The sequence below is a fragment of the Aotus nancymaae genome, unplaced genomic scaffold, assembly GCF_030222135.1.
Source record: "Aotus nancymaae isolate 86718 unplaced genomic scaffold, 86718_ANA_hifiasm-v0.15.2.pri h1tg000077l, whole genome shotgun sequence".
Taxonomy (NCBI): domain Eukaryota; kingdom Metazoa; phylum Chordata; class Mammalia; order Primates; family Aotidae; genus Aotus; species Aotus nancymaae.
The window spans coordinates 12,824,383-12,843,668 of NW_026988492.1; the positions used below are offsets into that span (position 1 = coordinate 12,824,383).

Sequence of the window (19,286 nt, forward strand, 5' to 3'; positions counted from 1 at the left end):
TTGGGTAATCTTTGATTTGAAATTGACATGGATAATACTTGTTTTATGTTGAAAAAATGTATAACTGGAAAATTATATGAGAAGCAGGAAAAGTGGTTTGTGGTGGTTTTACTTCTTTTCAGTTTCATGAATAAATGTGTTATTTATTCTCTATTGAGACAAAAACCTCACTAAAACAGAGTAGTTGCCAGTAATTTTTTATAATTACACTTAACAATAATGTTGGCAACAGTTGATATTCTATTTGGCTAAGCAAATATGGTGTAAATTCATTTCAGGATGTATAGTCACCTAAATTTGCAGCATAATTTGCTTGCTAATCACCTCAGTAGTAACAATCTCCCAGAAAGCCATGTGTTGCTTTATTTGTTCCTTATCTAATTAATTTTTTTGGACTTTAGTAACAAAGGGACATATTTCAAGAACATCACATAAATGTTCAAGCGTTCTTTTATTATTAGTACTTTCTAAACTTATATAATCGCTAAACTAATATAATCGTTAAACTTATATAAACTTATATAATTAAGTTAGCTTTTAACTTACGTAATAAAGTGAACTTACAAAAATATAGCCTGTTTCTCAGGGGTAGGAAAACTCCACATTAAGGAACTATTATGCCACTACAATTATTTATCAGTGGTTACCATGTAGTAGTAGTAGTTACTAATGAAATAAATTTATTTAAAATAGTTATGGATAAGTTTCAACTTAATTTGTAACTTGAGGAATCCTTCTGGACAAATGGAAACTGATATTTTCCATTTCTGTGAAACACTTGGACTATGAAGGAATGGTTTATATAGCAAATTAATTTTACATTATTAAACCTTTTTTTTATTTTAAGGGAAAACAAAACACAAAATTGTACTTTGCTATAGTCACAGTTTAAACTGTCTTTAATTTGGTACAAGACAAACTTCTCTATTTTTTTTTTCCCAAGATGGAGTCTTGCTCTCTTGCCCAGTCTGGAGTACAGTGGCACAATTTTGGCTCACTGCAACCTCCGCCTCCTGAGTTGAAGCAATTCTCCTGTCTCAGCCTCCTGAGTAGCTGTGATTACAGCACCAATCACCATGCCCAGCTAATTTTTGTATTTTTAGTAGAGACAGGGTTTCACCTTGTTGGCCAGGCTGGTCTTGAATTCCTGACCTTGTGATCTGCCCACCTCGGCCTCCCAAAATGTTGGGATTACAGGCGTGAGTCACTGCGCCCAACAAAACTTCTCTGTTTTACAATCATTTAGGTTGCCAGGTTACATTTTTTGCTTTCTTAACCAATATATTGGCATTATCATCTGTAGTTATTTTAAGCTTGTCTAGGTTTCTTTTTTATCTTTCTGGCAGTAGTGCGAAGTCTGAATTTAAGCATTTCTGTTGACTAATATTTCCAATTATATTTAGAGTATTATACTCCCTTTCACTATTAGTACTGTAGACATTATTAAACCTAAATTTTATCAGTGTTGATAACACAAAAATAGATTAACCAAGTAGAAAAGGACTTATCAAACTTCTCAATTCTTTTTCTTTTCTTTTCCTTTTTCTTTCTTTTGTGTGTGTGTGCGTGTGCGCACACGCGCGTTTTGCTCTTGTTGCCCAGGCTGGAGTGCAATGGCGCGACCTCAGCTCACCGCAGCCTCTGTCTCCGGGGTTCAAGTGATTCTCCTGCCTCATCCTTCAGAGGGATTACAGGCACGTGCTACCATGCCTGGCTAATTTTGTATTTTTAGTAGAGATGGGGTTTCTCCATATTGATCAGGCTGGTCTTGAACTCTGGACCTCAGGTGATCCACACACCTCAGCCTCCCAAAGTGCTGGGATTACAGGCATGAGCTACCATGCCCAGCCCTCAATTATTTTTCTTAACTAGTTCCTAAAATAAATTTTCCTGAAATGTTTTCTAGTTAACAGATTTTTTAAATTGTATGTTGAAAGTATAATAAGCACAAGGAAATCTGTAGCAGTTATTATAATGCTTAATAAAAATACATTGATTTGTCAAAACAACTCTTGCTGTAACAGCAATACAGACTTTGAACAATACAAATTACATTCATAAATTTTGAAAATATATCTAGATAGCTCTACATCCCACTAGATATATAGGAATACCTCACTTGATTGTGCTTTGCTTTATTGCACCTTGCAGCTATTACTTTTTTTTTTTTAACAAATTGAAGGTTTGTGGCAATCCTGAGTCCATCAAGTCTATGGTTGCTGTTTTTCGACAGCATGTACTCCCTTCCTGTTTCTGTATTACATTTTGGTAACTCTTGCAACAGTTCAAACATTTTCGTTATTATTACATTTGTTGCAGTGACCTATCATCAGTGATCTTTGATATTACCATTGTAATTATTTTGGGGAGTCACAAACCATGCCTATATAAATTGGTAAATATAATCAATAACCGTTGTATGTGTTTTGACTGATCCGACGACCTGCTCTTCCCCCATCTCTCTTTCTATTTGGGCCTCCCTACTCTCTGAGACACAACAATTTTGAAATTAGGACACTTAACCCTACAGTGATCTCTAAGTATTCAGGTGAATGGAAGAGTCACATATCTCATACTGTAAAATGATTAAGTTTAGTGAGGAAGGCATGTTGAAAGCCAAGACAGGCCAACAGCTAGGCTTCTTGCACCAAACTGGCATGTATGAATGCAAAGGAAAAGTTCTTGAAGGAAATTAAGTGCTACTCCAGTGAAAACATAAATGATAAGAAAATGAAAAGGCCTTAATGCTGATACGGAGAAAGTGTGAGTGATGTGGATAGAAGATCAAACAAACCAACCACAACATTCCCTTGAGCCAGAGCCTAATCCAGGGCAAAGTCCTAATTCTCTTCGTTTCTAAGAAGGCCAAGAGGGGTGAGGAAGTTGTAGAAGAAAAGTTGGAAGCTAGCAGAAGTTGGATCATGAGGCTTAAGGAAAGCAGCCATCTCTACAACGTAAAGGTGCAAGGCGCAACAGAAGGTGCTGATGGAGAAGCTGCAGTAAGTTATCCAGAAGATCTAGCTAAGATCACTGATGAAGATGGCTACACTAAGCAACAGATTTTCAGTGTAAATGAAATAGCCCTCTGTTGGAAGAAGATGCCATCTAGGACTTTCATAGCTAGAGAATAAAAGTTGATGCCTGGATTCAAAGCTTCAAAGAACAGGCTGACTCTCTTGTTAGGAGCTAATGCAGCTGGTGAGTTTAAGTGGAAGCCAATGCTCATTTACCATTTTGAAAATCTTAGGGCCCTTAAGAATTATGATAAATCTGCTCTGCCAGTGCTATATAAATGGAACAACAAAGCCTGGATGACAGCATATCTGTTTACAGCATGGTTTACTGAAACCCAGTGTTCAGACCTACTGCTCAGAAAAAAAGATTTTTTTTCCCAAAATATCACAGCTCATTGACAATGCACCTACACCCAATGGCTCTGATGGAGATATGCAAGGAGATGAATGTTGTTTTTATTCCTGCTTCCACAAAATGCATTCTGTAGCTCAAAGATCAAGGGGCCCTCTTGACTTTCAAATTTTATTATTTTAGAAATAATCCTCTTTGGCAGCTATAGCCTTATGAAATGTATTTGGATCTGGGCAAAGTAAGTTGAAAACCTTCTGGGAAGAATTCACCATTCTAGATACCAATAAAAACATTTGTGATTATGCAAGGAAATAAAAATACTGACAGGAACAGGAGTTTGGAAAGTGTTCATACCACCCTTCATGTTTGACTTTGAGGGCCTTAAGATGTCATTGGAGGAGGTAACTGCAGGTTGGTGGCAAATAGCAACAAAACTAAAATTAGGAGTGTGTCCTGAAGATGTGACTGAATGGGTGTAATTTCATGATGACACTTGAAGAAATGAGCTGTTGCTTCTTATGGATGAGCAAAGAAAGTGATTTCTTTTTTTTCTTTTTTCTGAGACAGAGTTTTGCTCTTGTTCCCCAGGCTGGAGTGCAGTGGTGCCATCTCTGTTCACTGCAACCTCTGCCTCCCGGGTTCAAGTGATTCTCTTGCCTGAGCCTCCCAAGTAGCTGGGATTACAGGCATGTGTCACCACACCCAGCTGATTTTGTGTTTTTAGTAGAGATGAGGTTTCTCCATGTTGGTCAGGCTGGTGGTCTCAAACTCCCGACCTCAGGTGATCTGCCCACCTCAGCTTCCCAAAGTGTTAGGATTACAGGCGTGAGCCACCGTGCCTGGCCAGAAAGTGATTTCTTGATATGGAATCTATTGATGAAGATGCTATGAACATTATTGAAGTGACAACAAAGGATTTAGAATGTTCTACAAACTTAATTGATAACAGCAGCAGGGTTTGAGAATATTGATTCCAATTTTGAAAGCAGTTTTGTGGGTAAAGTGCTATCAAACAGCATCATATACTACAGAGAAATCTTTCATGAATGGAAGTGTCAGTCAGTGCAGCAAACTTCATTGTTGTCTTATTTTAAGAAATTACCACGACCTCACCAACTTTCAGCAACCACCACCACCCTGATCAGTCAGTAGCCATCAACATTGAGGCAAGACCCTACACCAGAAAAGATTACGACTCGCTGAAGACTCAGATGTTCTTTGGTATTTTTTAGTAATAAATTATTTTAAAATTAAGGTGTGTTCAGTTATTTCCTTAGACATAATGGTATTACATACTTAGTAGTCTATAATGTAGTTTAAACATCACTTTTATATGCACTGGTGAACCAAAAAATTTGTATGACTGCTTTATTGTGATATTTGCTTTATTATGTCCTCTGGAACTGAACTCACAATATCTCTGAGGTATGCCTGTTTAGGTTATTATATTTTAAATTCTGTTTCATCTGTGTTTGAAAGAATGAATACATTGTCTGAATGAGTTGAAGAGATTGTGGCAATAGTTGAAGTAGAGAATGATTGTGAAGGATTAAGAGGAAGTGCATCAGTGGTATGTGGACTGAGAATAGCTTGACTAGGAGTTTGATATCATCTGGGAAGCAAAATAAAAACATTCAGGTGTGCTAGAGATTCAAAATTTTAGTAATGCTGCTTCCTGTGAGGGGAAACTAGGTAATAAAAAAGGCTACTGCAATGAACAATATAGGAGTCAGTATATCAGGCTTTACAAAGATGATTTAATGCAGTGGTTATGAAACATTTGGGAGTATACATTACCAATATGTGTATATTTATTTATAAATGGTATATTAGCACAACATTACTATTATAAAATTTGAAATGCAGCTGACTCTAGGAAAAATCCTAAAGATGTTATGTAATTAGTATATAGTCATGTTGTTTTCCTGTCTGTATGTGATTATAAATCAACACATGATAGTTAACAAAAGTTAGATTTGTATACTTTTGTTTCCATCCTACTAAAGAATAAGCAGTCATCTAAATTCAGTGTTCTAGTATAAAAATAACTTAGAATAAGGAGCATGAAATAGAAATTACCAAGTCTGAAGTTCAGTTAAAAATGCTTCTTGGCTGGCCATGGTGGCTCATGTCTGTAATCCCAACAGTTTAGGAGGCTGAGGTGAGTGGATCACTTGAGCTCAGGAGTTCGAGACCAGACTGGGCAATGTGGTGAAACCCCTGTCTCTACTAAAAAAAATTACAAAAATTAGCCGGGCATGGTAGTGCATGCCTGTGGTCCCAGCTACTTGGGGGACTGAAGTGGGAGGATCACTTGAGCCTGGGAGGTAGAGGTTGCAGTGAGTGAAGATCGTGCCACTGCACTCCAGCCTAGGTGACAGAGTGACACCCTATCTCAAAAAAAAAAAAAAAGATTCTTGTGCATTACTACATATTTTTGCCTTTGTAGACTACCACAGGAGAAAATTATATGACATGGAAAATTGGACTAAGAACATTTTTAGTATGGAGCACTTGTTTAAGCAAAAATGAAAGCAAATTTGAATGAAATCAACCCAGTTCTAAATACCGGTCATCATCCAGAATGACACACCAATAAATACATAACTAGACTAAAAGTGTGCTGTGATTATATAACATAAAATGGCAGTCCTCCTTAACTCTCCCAGTTACCAAGTTAACTCCAAAGGTTTTAAGGACCGATTTACCTCATTTGGCATTAGAAGGCAATTGCTTATTGGCCAGGCACCATGGCTCACACCCATATTCCCATTTTGGGAGACAAAGGCAGGCAAATCGTTTGAGGTCATGAGTTCGAAACCAGCCTGGCCAACATGGAGAAACCTGTCTGTACCAAAAATGCAAAAATTAGCTTGGCATAGTGGCGGGCACCTATAATCCCAGCTACTTGGGATGCTGAAACACAAGAATCACTTGAACTCTGAGGGCAGAGGTTACAGTGAGCTGAGATCACGCCACTGCACTCTAGCCTGGGCAACAAAGCAAGAGACTCCATCTCAAAAAAATTAAAAAAAAAAAAGGAAAGAAAAAGAGGAAGGCAATCACTTATTGAAGCATGGATACTTCAAAATAGAATAGGACATAACTCTTTAATTCTGGAAATGATTCAAAATCATTTATCCAGTTTGCTAAAAGCAGAGAACAAAAAAGAAACTGTATTCAAATATATCCAGAAATTAATTCAACAGCTTATTTCTGATTCTCATACATATGTAGCATGAAGGAAAATATTGAATCCTCATTCTAAAACTGGTTAGGTACAGTTATTTCATTTCCCTTCCTGAAATCTTTTGTCCTGTTTTTGTTTATTTTGCAGTAGACAGAAAACATTTAACCCAGATATACATACAGATAGACAATTAAAAGATTTTTAAACTTTTAATTACTGATGATGAAAAAGAGTTTAAAAAATATATTGCCTCCATTATAACTGATAAGGTCTGACTTCCTGCTGGAACAGGTACAATTTGTTTGGCTACTCTTCTGAATTACTTAAATGAGTTTTACTAGCATCTCTATCCTAGAAATTCTCCAACTGGGAGGGAGTGAAGCATGAAGCTGAGATAAGTGGCAAACATTTTTAAAAAAAGAGGTACTTTTAACTTGTCCCAAGCTTTTTTTGAACCTTAACCGAGTTCCTAATGTCCAGTAGTCTCCCATTATCTGTAGGAGATATGTTCCAAAATCCCAATGGGCACCTTAAAGTGTGTTTTTTTTTTTATGTATTCATACCTTATGATAAAGGTCAATTTAAGCCGGGCGCGGTGGCTCAAGCCTGTAATCCCAGCACTTTGGGAGGCCGAGGCGGGTGGATCACGAGGTCAAGAGATCGAGACCATTCTGGTCAACACGGTGAAACCCCGTCTCTACTAATACAAAAAAAATTAGCTGGGCATGGTGGCGTGTGCCTGTAATCCCAGCTACTCAGGAGGCTGAGGCAGGAGAATTGCCTGAACCCAGGAGGCGGAGATTGCGGTGAGCCGAGATTGCGCCATTGCACTCCAGCCTGGGTAACAAGATTGCGAAACTCCGTCTCAAAAAAAAAAAAAAAAAAAAAAAGGTCAATTTATAAATTAGGCACAATAACATTAACAGCAATAACTAATAACAAAATAGAACAATTGCAACAATATACTATAATAAAAGTTATGTGAATATTATAGCTCTCTCTCGTCTCAAAATGTCTTAATATTTTCAGACTACAGTTGACCATGGGTAACTGAAACGTCAGAAAGCAAAAGCTCGGCTAAGGGAATATTGCTATATACTACAGGCCACCAAACACACTCTGCCTGGAATTAGAAATTTCCACATTAATTCCAATAATACTGACTTGAAGATTTTTGTGATACTATATCTAAGTGCTTCTTAGATTCACCATTTCATTTACTTTGCTCCTAGAATTATTTTGCACAGTGACTTCTGGCATTCTTGAAAAATAGTAAATATGCAGAAGTTTAAATGTTCATAATTGATAGTTACTTTAACATTCAAGACTGCAAGTTGGGCCAGGTGCGATGGCTCACACCTATAATCCTAGCTACTCTAGAGGCTGACACAGGAGAATCACTTGAACCTGGGAGGCAGAGATTTCAGTGAGCCAAGATTGCACCACTGTACTCCAGCCTTGGCGACAGAGTGAGACTTCATCTTAAAAAAATAAATAAAGAAAGAAAAGAAAAGAAAAACTGCAAGCTAGGAAGGAAATAAGGACTGATTAGTATTAAGACTTTTATTATATCCCATATTTTTGAATCATGACATTAGATATCTGAGAAATCAAACTATGTATTTGCTTTGTTTCTTTGTTGTTTCTGCAAAGGTTGAATGATAAATTATTACAAATAATTTGATGAAAATTTTGGTCAAAAGTCAAATGTGACAAATATACTGAAATAAAATATTTCAATTATTTTCAGAGATAAGAACTATGAAACTCTTCCTAAAGGATAATGATCAGGAAATAATCAATAAGCAGCTATTGCATAATAAAATTCCTCTGAGGAAACAAAATTGTTGTACGATTTTTGGCTTTTGGAGCTGCTACAATGCATAGAAAAGATATGCAGTATCCAATTATAGCTGACTTTTTTTTTTTTTTCCTGAGGCAGTCTCACACTGTCTCCTGGGCTGGAATGCAGTGGCATGATCTCGGCTCACTGTGACCTCCACCTCCTGGCTTCAAGTGATTCTCTTACCTCAGCCTCCCGAGTAGCTAGGATCACAGGTGCCCGCCACCATGCCTAGCTAATTTTTTGTATTTTTAATAGAGATGGGGTTTCAACTATGTTGGCCAGTCTGGTCCTGAACTCCTGACCTTGTGATCCGCCCACCTCAGCCACCCAAAGTGCTGAGATTACAGGTGTGAGCCATCGCGCCTGGCCTATAGCTGACTCTTGAAAAACGGAGGGGTTAGGAGTGCCAATCCTCCAGCACAGTGGAAAATCCACGAATAGCTTTTGGCTCCACCAAAACCTAACTACAAGTAGCCTACCACCAACATATATAGTCAATTAACACATATTTTGGATGTTATATGTATCATATACTGTATTCTTAAAGAAGAAAATGTTATTAAGAAAATCATAAGAGAAAATTTACTGTTCATTAAGTGGAAGTGGATCATCATAAAGGTCTTCATCTTTGCGTCTTCTCATTGAGTAGGCTGAGAGGCTGAGAGGAGGGGAGAGAGGAGGCATTAGTCTTGCTGTCTCAAGGATGGCAAAAGCAGAAGAGGTGGATGAAATGGAAGGGGAGTCAGAAGAGGCAGGCATACTTGTATAACTTTTGTTGAAAAAAATCTGAATATAAGTGGACCCTCACAGATCGAACCTTGGTGTTCAAGGGTCAGCTATGTGTATTCTGATACTGATTTTTTAAATTACTTGCTGATTTGCTTCTTAAATTGGCTTCTGTTGCTCAACATCATGCACATGACATTTTGTACATGACATCACATGACATTTTGCACATCACATGCACATGAAATTTTGTTTTACTATAACAGAATACCACAGACTGGTTAATTTGTAAAGAAAATATACTTCTTTCTCATAGTTCTAGAGCTGGAAAGTCCAATATCAAGGTGGTAGCATCGGGTGAGGGCCTTCATGCTGCATCATCTTCTGGCACGAGAGAGAGCAAGCAATGGAACTGGCAGACTCAAGCCCTTTTATGCCATTAATCCGTTCATGAGAGTGGAGCCCTCATGATCTAAACACCTCCCATTAGGTTCCTCCTTCCAGCACTGTTGTATTGGGGATTGTTTCCAACACATGCTTTCAGGAAGACACATTCAAACTATAGCGTTATCCCATTTAATTAATAGATACTACTTTTGATGCCTATTTAGGTTATTTCTAATTTGGGGCTTTTATGAGCAATGTTTCTATGAACATTCATGTACATATCTTTTTTTTTTTTAATTGTACTTTAAGTTCTGGGAACATGTGTAGAACATGCAGGTTTGTTACATAGGTGTACATATGCCATTGTGGTTGGCTGCATCTATCACCTCGCCATCTACATTAGATATTTCTCCTAATGCTATTCCTCTCCTAGCTCACCACCCCTCGACAGACCCTGGTGTGTGATGTTCCCCTCCCTATGTCCATGTGTTCTCATTGTTCAACTCCCACTTATGAGTGAGAACATGAGACATTTGTTTTTCTGTTCTTGTGTTAGTTTTGCTGAGAATGATGGTTTCCAGCTTCATCCATGTCCCTGCAAAGGACATGAACTCATCCTTTTTTATGGCTGCATAGTATTCCATGGTGTATATGTGCCACGTTTTCTTTATCCAGTATGTCATTGAGGGGCATTTGGGTTGGTTCCAAGTCTTCGCTATTGTGAACAGTGCTGCAGTAAATGTACGTGTCCATGTGTCTTTATAATAAAATGATTTATAATTCTTTGGGTATATACCCAGTAATGAGATTGCTGGGTCAAATGGTATTTCTAGTTCTAGATCCTTGAGGAATCACCACACTGTCTTCCACAGTGGTTGAACTGATTTACACTCCCCCTGACAGTGTAAAAGTGTTTCTATTTCTCCACATCCTCTCCAGCATCTGTTGTCTCCTGACTTTTTAATAATCGCCATTCTAATTGGCATGAGATGGTATCTCAGTGTAGTTTTGATTTGCATTTCTCTAATGACCAGTGATAATGAGGTTTTTTTCATATGTTTGGTGGCTGCATAAATGTCTCCTTTTGAGAAGTGTCTGTTCATATCCTTTGCCCACTTTTTGATGGGGTTGTTTCTTTTTATCCTGTAAATTTGTTTCAGTTCTTTGTAGATTCTGGATTATTAGCCCTTTGTCAGATGGGTAGACTGCAAGGTTGCCTGTTCACTCTAATGATAGTTTCTTTTGCTGTGCAGAAGCTCTTTAGTTTAATTAGATCCCATTTGTCTATTTTGGCTTTTGGTATTTTAGTCATGAAGTCTTTGCCCATGCCTGTGTCCTCACTGGTATTGCCTAGGTTTTTTTTTTATGGTTTTAATGGTTTTAGATCTTACATTTAAATCTTTAATTCATCTTGAGTTAATTTTTGTATAAGGTGTAAGGAAAGGATCCAGTGTCAGCTTTCTGCATATGGCTAGCCAGTTTTCCCAACACCATTTATTGAATAGGGAATCCTTTCCCTATTGCTTGTTTTTGTCAGGTTTGTCAAAGATCATATGGTTGTAGATGGGTGGCATTATTTCTGAGGCCTCTGTTCTGTTCCATTGGTCTATATACCTGTTTTGATACCACTACCATGCTGTTTTGATTACTGTAGCCTTGTAGTATAGTTTGAAGTCAGGTAGCATGATACCTCAAGCTTTTTTTTTTTTTGTCTTAGAATTGTCTTGGCTATGTGGGCTCTTTTTTGGTTCCATATGAAATTTAAGGTGGTTTTTTCTAATTCTGTTAAGAAAGTCAGTGGTAGCTTGATGGATGTAGCATTGAATCTATAGATTACTTTGGACAGTATGGCCATTTTCATGATATTGATTCTTCCTAGCCATGAGCATGGAATGTTTTTCCATCTGTGTCCTCTCTTATTTCCTTGAGCAGTGGTTTGTAGTTCTCCTTGAAGAGGTCCTTCACATCCTTTGTAAGTTGTATTCCTAGGTATTTAATTCTCTTTGTAGCAATTGTGAATGGGAGTTCACTCATGATTTGGCTGTTTGTCTGTTATTGTTGTATGGGAATGCTGTAGGAATGCTTATGATTTTTGCTCATTGATTTTGTATCCTGAGACTTTGCTGAAGTGGCTTATTAGCTTGAGATTTTGGGCTGAGATGATGAAGTCTTCTAAATATACAATCATGTCATCTGCATATAGAGACAATTTGACTTCCTCTTTATCTATTTGAATACCTTTTATTTCTTTCTCTTGCCTGATTGCCCTGGCCAGAACTTCCAATACTATGTTGAATAGAAGTGGTGAGAGAGGGCATTCTTGTCTTGTGCCAGTTTTCAAAGGGAATGCTTCCAGCTTTTGCCCATTCAGTATGATATTGGCTGTGGGTTTGTCATAAATAGCTCTTATTATTTTGAGATATGTTCTATTAATACCTAGTTTATTGAGAGTTTTTAGCATGAAGGGGTTGTTGAATATTGTTGAAGGCCTTCTCTGCCTATTGATAAAATCATGTGGTTTTTGTCTTTCATTCTGTTTATGTGATGGATTACGTTCATTGATTTGCGTTGTGTTGAACCAGCCTTGCATCCCAGGGATCAACTTGATGATGATGAATAAGCTTCTTGATGTGCTGTTAGATTTGGTTTGCCAATATTTTATTGAAGATTTTCACATTGATGTTCATCAGAGATGTTGGCCTGAGATTTTCTTTTTTAGTTGTGTCTCTGCCAGGTTTTGGTATCAGGATGATGTTGGTTTCATAAAATGAGTTAGGGAGGATTCCCTCTTTTTCTGTTGTTTGGGATAGTTTCAGAAGGAATGGTACCAGCTCTTCATTGTACCTCTGGTAGAATTCAGCTGTGAAACCATCTGGTCCTGGACATTTTTTTGATTGGTAGGCTATTAATTGCCGCCTCAATTTCAGACCTTGTTATTGGTCTATTCAGGGATTCAGCTTCTTCCTGGTTTAGTCTTGGGATGGTGTAAGTGTCCAGGAATTTATCCAATTCTTCTAGATTTTATCTTTTATTTGCGTAGAGGTGTTTATAGTATTCTGATAGTAGTGTGTATTTCTATGGGATCGGTGATGATACTGCTTTTATCATTATTGCATGTGTTTGATTCTTCTCTCTTTTCTTCTTTATTAGTCTGGCTAGCAGTCTATCTGTTTTGTTGATCTTTCCAAAAAAACAGTTCCTGCATTTATTGCTTTTTTTTGATGGGTTTTTTTGTGTCTCTATCTCCTTCGGTTCTGCTCTGATCTTAGTTTTTTCTTGTCTTCTGCTAGCTTTTGAATTTGTTTGTTCTTGCTTCTCTAGTTCCTCTTTTTTTTTTTTTTTTTTTGAGGCAGAGTCTCACTCTGTCACCCAGGCTGGAAGGCAGTGGTGCGCTTTCGGCTCATTGCAACCTCCATCTCCCTGGTTCTTGCAATTCTCCTGCCTCAGCCTCCCGAGTAGCTGGGACTACAGGCACACACTGCCACACCTGGCTTATTTTTTTTATTTTGGTAGAGATGGGGTTTCACTGTGTTGCCCAGCCTGGTCTTGAACTGCTGAGCTCAGGCAATCCTCCTGCCTCGGCCTCCCAAAGCTCTGGGATTACAGGCATGAGCCACTGTGCCCGGCCTTCTCTAGTTCTTTTAATTGTGACATTAGGATGTTGATTTTAGATCTTTCTTGCTTTCTCTGTTGGGCATTTTTAGCGCTATAAATTTCCCTCTACACACTGCTTTAAATGCATCCCAGAGATTCTGGTATGTTGTGTTTTTGTTCTTATTGCTTTCAAAGAACATCTTTATTTCTGCCTTCATTTCATTATTTATCCAGTAGTCATTGAGGAGCAGGTTGTTCAGTTTCCATGTAGTTGTGTATTTTCAGTGAGTTTCTTATTCCTGAGTTCTAATTGGATTGACTGTGGTCTGAGAGACTGTTAAGATTTCCATTCTTTTGCATTTGCTGAGGAGTATTTTACTTTCAATTATGTAGTCAATTTTAGAATAGGTGTGATGTGGTGCTAAGAAGAATGTATATTCTGTTGATTTGGGGTGGAGAGTTCTGTAAATGTCTATTAGACCGACTTGGTCCAGAGCTGATTCAAGTCCTGGATATCCTTGTTAATTTTCTGCTTTGTTGATCTAATATTGATAGTGGGGTGCTAAAGTCTCCCACTACTATTGTGTGGGAGTCTAAGTCTCTTTGTAGGTCTCTAAGGACTTGCTTTATGAATCTGGGTGCTCCTGCATTGGGTACATATATATTTAGGATAGTTAGCTCTTCTTGTTGCATTGATCCCTTTACTATTATGTAATGCCCTTCTTTGTCTCTTTTGATCTTTGATGGTTTAAAGCCTGTTTTATCAGACACGAAGATTGCAACCCCTGATTTCTTTGCTTTCCATTTGCTTGGTAAATATTCCTCCATCCCTTTATTTTGAGCCTGTGTGTGTCTTTGCACGTGAGGTCGGTCTCCTCAATACAGCACACTGATGGGTCTTGACTCTTTATCCAATTTGCCATTCTGTGACTTTTAATTGGGGCATTTAGCCTGTTTACATTTAAGGTGAATATTGTTATGTGTGCATTTGATCCTGTCATTATGATGCTAGCTGGTTATTTTGCCCATTAGTTGATGCAGTTTCTTCCTTGTGTTGATGGTCTTTACAATGTGGTATGTTTTTGCAGTGGCTGATACCAGTTGTTCCTTTCCATGTTTAGTGCTTCCTTCAGGAGCTCTTATAGAGCAGGCCTGGTGGTGACAAAATCTCTCAGGATTTGCTTATCTGTAAAGGATTTTATTTCTCCTTCGCTTATGAAGCTTAGTTTGGCTGGATATGAAATTCTGGGTTGAAAGTTCTTTTCTTTAAGAATGTCAAATATTCGTCCCCACTCTCTTCTGGCTTGTAGGTTTTCTTCAGAGAGATCCACTGTTGGTGTGATGGGCTTTCCTTTGTAGGTAACCAGACCTTTCTCTCTGGCTGCCCTTAGCATTTGTTCCTTCATTTCCACCTTGGTGAATCTGATGATTATATGTCTTGGGGTTGTTCTTCTCAAGGAGTATCTTTGTGGTGTTCTCTGTATTTCCTGAATTTGAATGTTGGCCTGCCTTGCTAGGTTGGGGAAGTTCTGGATAATATCCTGAAGAGTGTTTTCCAACTTGGTTTCATTCTCCCCTTCACTTTCAGGTACACTGATCAAACGTAGATTTGGTCTTTTCATGTAATCTCGTATTTCTTGGAGGCTTTCTTCATTTCTTTTCATTATTTTTTCTCTAATTTTGTGTTTTCACTTTATTTCTTTGAGTTGATCTTCAGTCTCTGATATCCTTTCTTCCACTTGATCAATTCAGCTATTGAAACTTGTATATGCTTCACAAAGTTCTCGTGCTGTGTTTTTCAGCTCCATCCGGTCGTTTATGTTCTTCTCTAAACTGGCAATTCTAGTTAGCATTTCATCTAACCTTTTTTCAAAGTTCCTAGCTTCCTTGCATTGGGTTAGAGCATACTCCTTTAGCTCAGAGAAGTTTGTTATTACTCATCTTCGGAAGCCTGCTTCTGTCAGTTCGTCAAACTCATTCTCCATCCAGTTTTGTTTCCTTGCTGATAAGGTATTGTGATCCCTTAAAAGAGAAATTTTCAGCCTTTTTGCTCTAGTTTCTTCCCTTCTTCATGGATTTATCTACCTTTGGTCTTCGAGGTCAGTGACCTTTGGATGGGGTCCCTGAGTGGACATCCTTTTTGTTGATGTTAAAACTATTTCTTGCTGTTTGTTAGTTTTCCTTCTAACAGTCAGACTGCTCTGCTGCAGGTCTGCTGGAGTTTGCTGGAGGTCCACTTCAGTCCCTGCTTGCCTTGGAATTAGCAGCAGAGGCCGCCGGACTGGAAAGATTGCTGCCTGTTCCTTCCTCTGGTAGCTTCATCCCAGAGGGGTACCCACTAGATGCCAGCCAGAGCTCTCTGGTATGAGTTGTCTGTAAGCCCCTACTGGGAGGTGTCTCCTAATCAGCATACATAGGGGTCAGGGAGCCACTTGAGGGGGCAGTCTTTGCCTTATCAGAGCTTGAACACTGTGTTGGAAAATCCACTGCTCTCTTCAGAGCTGCCAGGTAGGAAAGTTTAGATCTGCTCAAGCTGTACCCACTACCGCCCCTTTTCTCAGATGCTCTGTCCCAGGAAGGTGGGGGCATTATTTTTAAGTCCCTGACAGTCTGCTACCTTTTTTCAGAGATGCCGTGCCCACCAAGGACATCTAACAAGACAGACTGCCTGCAGCTGCTGAGCTGTGTTGGGCTCTGCCCAGTTCAGACTTCCTGGCAGCTTTGCTTACATTGCAGAGTTGAAACCGCCTACTGCAGCCTCAGCAATGGTGGACACCCCTTCCCCCACCGAGCTCAAACGTCTCAGGTCGAGTTCAGACTGCTGTGCTGGCTGTGAGAATTTCAATCCAGTGGATCTTAGCGTGTTGGTTTCCGTGGGGGTGGGACCCGTTGAGCCAGACCACTTGGCTCCCTGGCTTCAGCCCCCTTTTCCATGTGAGTGAATGGTTCTCTCTCGCTGGCATTCCTGGCGTCATTGGAGTATGAAAAAAAAAAACTGCTGCAGCTAGCTCGGTTTCTGCCCAAACGGCTGCCCAGTTTTGTGCTGGAAACCCAGGTCCCTGGTGGTTGTGTAGATACCGGAGGGAATCTCCTGGTCTGTGGGTGGTGAAGACCATGGGAAAAGCACAGTATCTGTGCCGGATGGCAGAGAACAGTCCCTAATGGCTCCCTTGGCTAGGAGTGGGAGTTCCCCAGTCCCTTGTGCTTCCCAGGTGAGGCAGCGCCCCACCCTGCTTTGGCTCACCCTCTTTGGGCTGCACCCACTATCCAACCAGTCCCAGCGAGATGAACCCGGTACCTCAGTTGGAAATGTGGAAATCACCTGCCTTCTGTGTCGATCTCCCTGGGAGCTGCGCACCGGAGCTGTTTCTATTTAGCCATCTTGCCCGGGGACCTCTTGTACCTACCTTTTAATGAGCTTATATATATGCATTTCTGTTGTTTATATACCTAGAAATGAAATTGCTCCATCATTGCTGGGTTTGTGTATGTTCAGCTTTAGTAAGTACTGCCAAACTGTTTTCAAATGGTTATAGTAGTTTATCCTTCCTCCTGCATAGTGCGTTGGTGCTGCAGTTGCTCCACAGCCTTAACATTTGGGACTAATTATCTTTTCTATAAAGATACAGTATTTGTAAAAATACGTTATCTTTTTATCTTGCCATTCTGGTAGGTGTGTAGTGGTATCTCTCTTTGACTTTAATTTGCTTTTTCCCTGTAATTAAGGAAATTGAGTACTTTTTTATATATTTAATGCCATTTGGATATAAAATATATAGATTATAAAATATTTCTATGTAATAGTGGTATATACAAAGAAAAACAAGGAATTTGAATTAATTTATTCAGTGATTAATCTGATTTTTGATTTTGCATTTGTCACTTCTCAACTTACTAAATTATCAGTTATTTTGTATAAAGTTGGGAAATATGAAGAAACACTAATTTGGAGAGAAAGGGTTAAGTTAAATGTAGAATTAAGCACTGTAGATCTTCTTTTAAAGAACAGTTACTGTGAACTTTCAGACACCTGTGATGAAGGATATAAAAGATCTCTCTTACCATCAACTTGCACACTAATGCCTGTTAATTGAAAGAATTCCCTTCTCAACTTTTATTGGCCATGACATGTATATGTGGTCAGTATCTATAACATTTATATTCAGTTACTTTTATTTTAAAACCAACCAACAGACTTAGACCTACATGTATCCTCTCCTTCTTCCTGCTAGTGGTGTCCCCTCTTTGAATGCCAGCTTTTCTCCCATATTTTGGATTCAATTCTTTACCCCTACCCATTCTGGAAACATACAGTCAGTTACGTTATCTATCACCTATATTTAAAGCCCTCTCTCAACTACATCTTTCTCATCAGTATTTAAGTAGATGTGTTTCTTTTTTTTCCCCCTTTTTTTAATTAAAAAACGCTTCACAAATTTGCACATCATCCTTGCACAGGGGCCATGCTAATCTTCTCTGTATCGTTCCAATTTTAGTATATGTGCTGCCGAAGCGAGCAGATAAAGTTTCTTTATAAAGAAAATAAAGTCTTTCTCAGCCACATAACTTTTTCTGTTCAACAGCCAGATTTCTCTTCATTTTATGTCACTCTACTTAGGTATCTGTACCTATTACTCTAGCAAAACAGCTGTTCCCAAGGTTACCAGAGATTTTCACAAGAGCTGGTCTAGTTGATAACTTTTAGTGTTCATTTTACCTAACATCAGCAGTACTGACGAAGCTGACATTCTTCAAAGCTCATTTAACCCTTCATATATTACCACTCTTCTGTTTTTCTTTAAGCAAGCTCCTTTATGCCTATGATTTGACTTTTCTTCATATACCAATAGCATCTACATTTATATATGTGTGATACAAACTACTGCTTTGAGTTTCAGACCTATGTATCCAGATGCTTAACTGGCAGTTTCACTGGACTATTTCAAAAACACCTCCTACTTGGCAAGCTCATGGTCTTCTCTGACCTGCTGATGTTCTTCCAGTGTTTTCTTATTTTTGCAAGTGATATCAGTGTCCTTGCTTATGCAAGTCTGATACCCACAAGTTATCTATCATTTACAACCTTACCCCAATCTAATTCATCAAAAGTTCTCGTAATGTTTTTTTCTCTTCATTTTCTAGCTTTATTGAGGTATAATTGACAAAAACAGTATACATTAAGGTGCACAACATGATTTGATTAATAACTTTTTTTTTTTTTGAGGCAGAGTTTCACTCTTGTTGCCCAGGCTGGTGTGCAATGGCATGATCTCGGCTCACCACAACCTCCTCCTCCTGGATTCAAGCGATCTCTTGCCTCAGCCTCCCAAGTAGCTGAGATTACAGGCATGCGCCACCATGCCTGACTCATTTGTATTTTTACTAGAGATAGGGTTTCACCATGTTGGTCAGGCTGATCTCAAACTCCCGACCTCAGGTGATCCACCCGTCTTGACCTCCCAAAGTGCTGGGATTACAGGCGTGAGCTACAGTGCCCAGCTGACTATTAACATTTTTTTTCTTTTACAGACTCTTGATTCTGTCTCTTTTGCAGATTATCCAAGAGAAATTCACAGCCACTCTTCCACAATATTTTAATTATCTCTCCCCTGTGATTATCCTTGACTTATCCAGTCTCTGTCACCTGTGCCACATACTGTGATTGCTACAATTAGGAAGTCACTGGGACAAGGAAACTACCAGGATCAGTCAGCCACTACAGCTGCTGCCAGCTCCAGAACCATACTCAGCCTTACTCAAAGGAGTACCCAACAACCCATAATGCTAGTAGTTCAATACTAGGACCTCAGGAAACACTGTCACAGAAAAGCCAGTGACCTAATTTGCCATCAGAAGTGGTCTTTTTCCCCATTTCTGCCTACTATATCAAAATGTATCTGATTCACAGAACCTAAATAACTTTTAGTTTTTAGCTTTATAGCCTCTATATTATGGGAAATCACTCTGGAAATGTGTTTTCTAGTGTAATAGCCACTGATCACATGTGACTATTTGAATTTAAATGAATTTGAATTAAATAAAATTTAAAATTCATTCTTTAGTGATGGTACTTACATCTTAAGTGCTCAGTAGCCACATCTATCTAGTGGCTACTATATCAGTGCAGATCCAGAACATTTTCATCATTGTACAAAGTTATTTTGTACAGTGCAGGAC

General features: G+C 38.7%; 1 protein-coding gene and 1 non-coding gene across 2 annotated transcripts in view; one reads left to right on the forward strand and one right to left on the reverse strand.

Annotated features, from left to right (window-relative positions):
* DNAJC1 (DnaJ heat shock protein family (Hsp40) member C1) overlaps positions 1 to 19,286 on the forward strand; it is a 226,393-nt gene that overhangs the window by 49,476 nt on the left and 157,631 nt on the right. The gene's annotated exons all lie outside the window — the stretch shown is intronic.
* On the reverse strand, positions 17,523 to 17,629 carry LOC135271415 (U6 spliceosomal RNA). Its single transcript, XR_010339560.1, has one exon. It is a non-coding gene; the product is annotated as a U6 spliceosomal RNA (small nuclear RNA).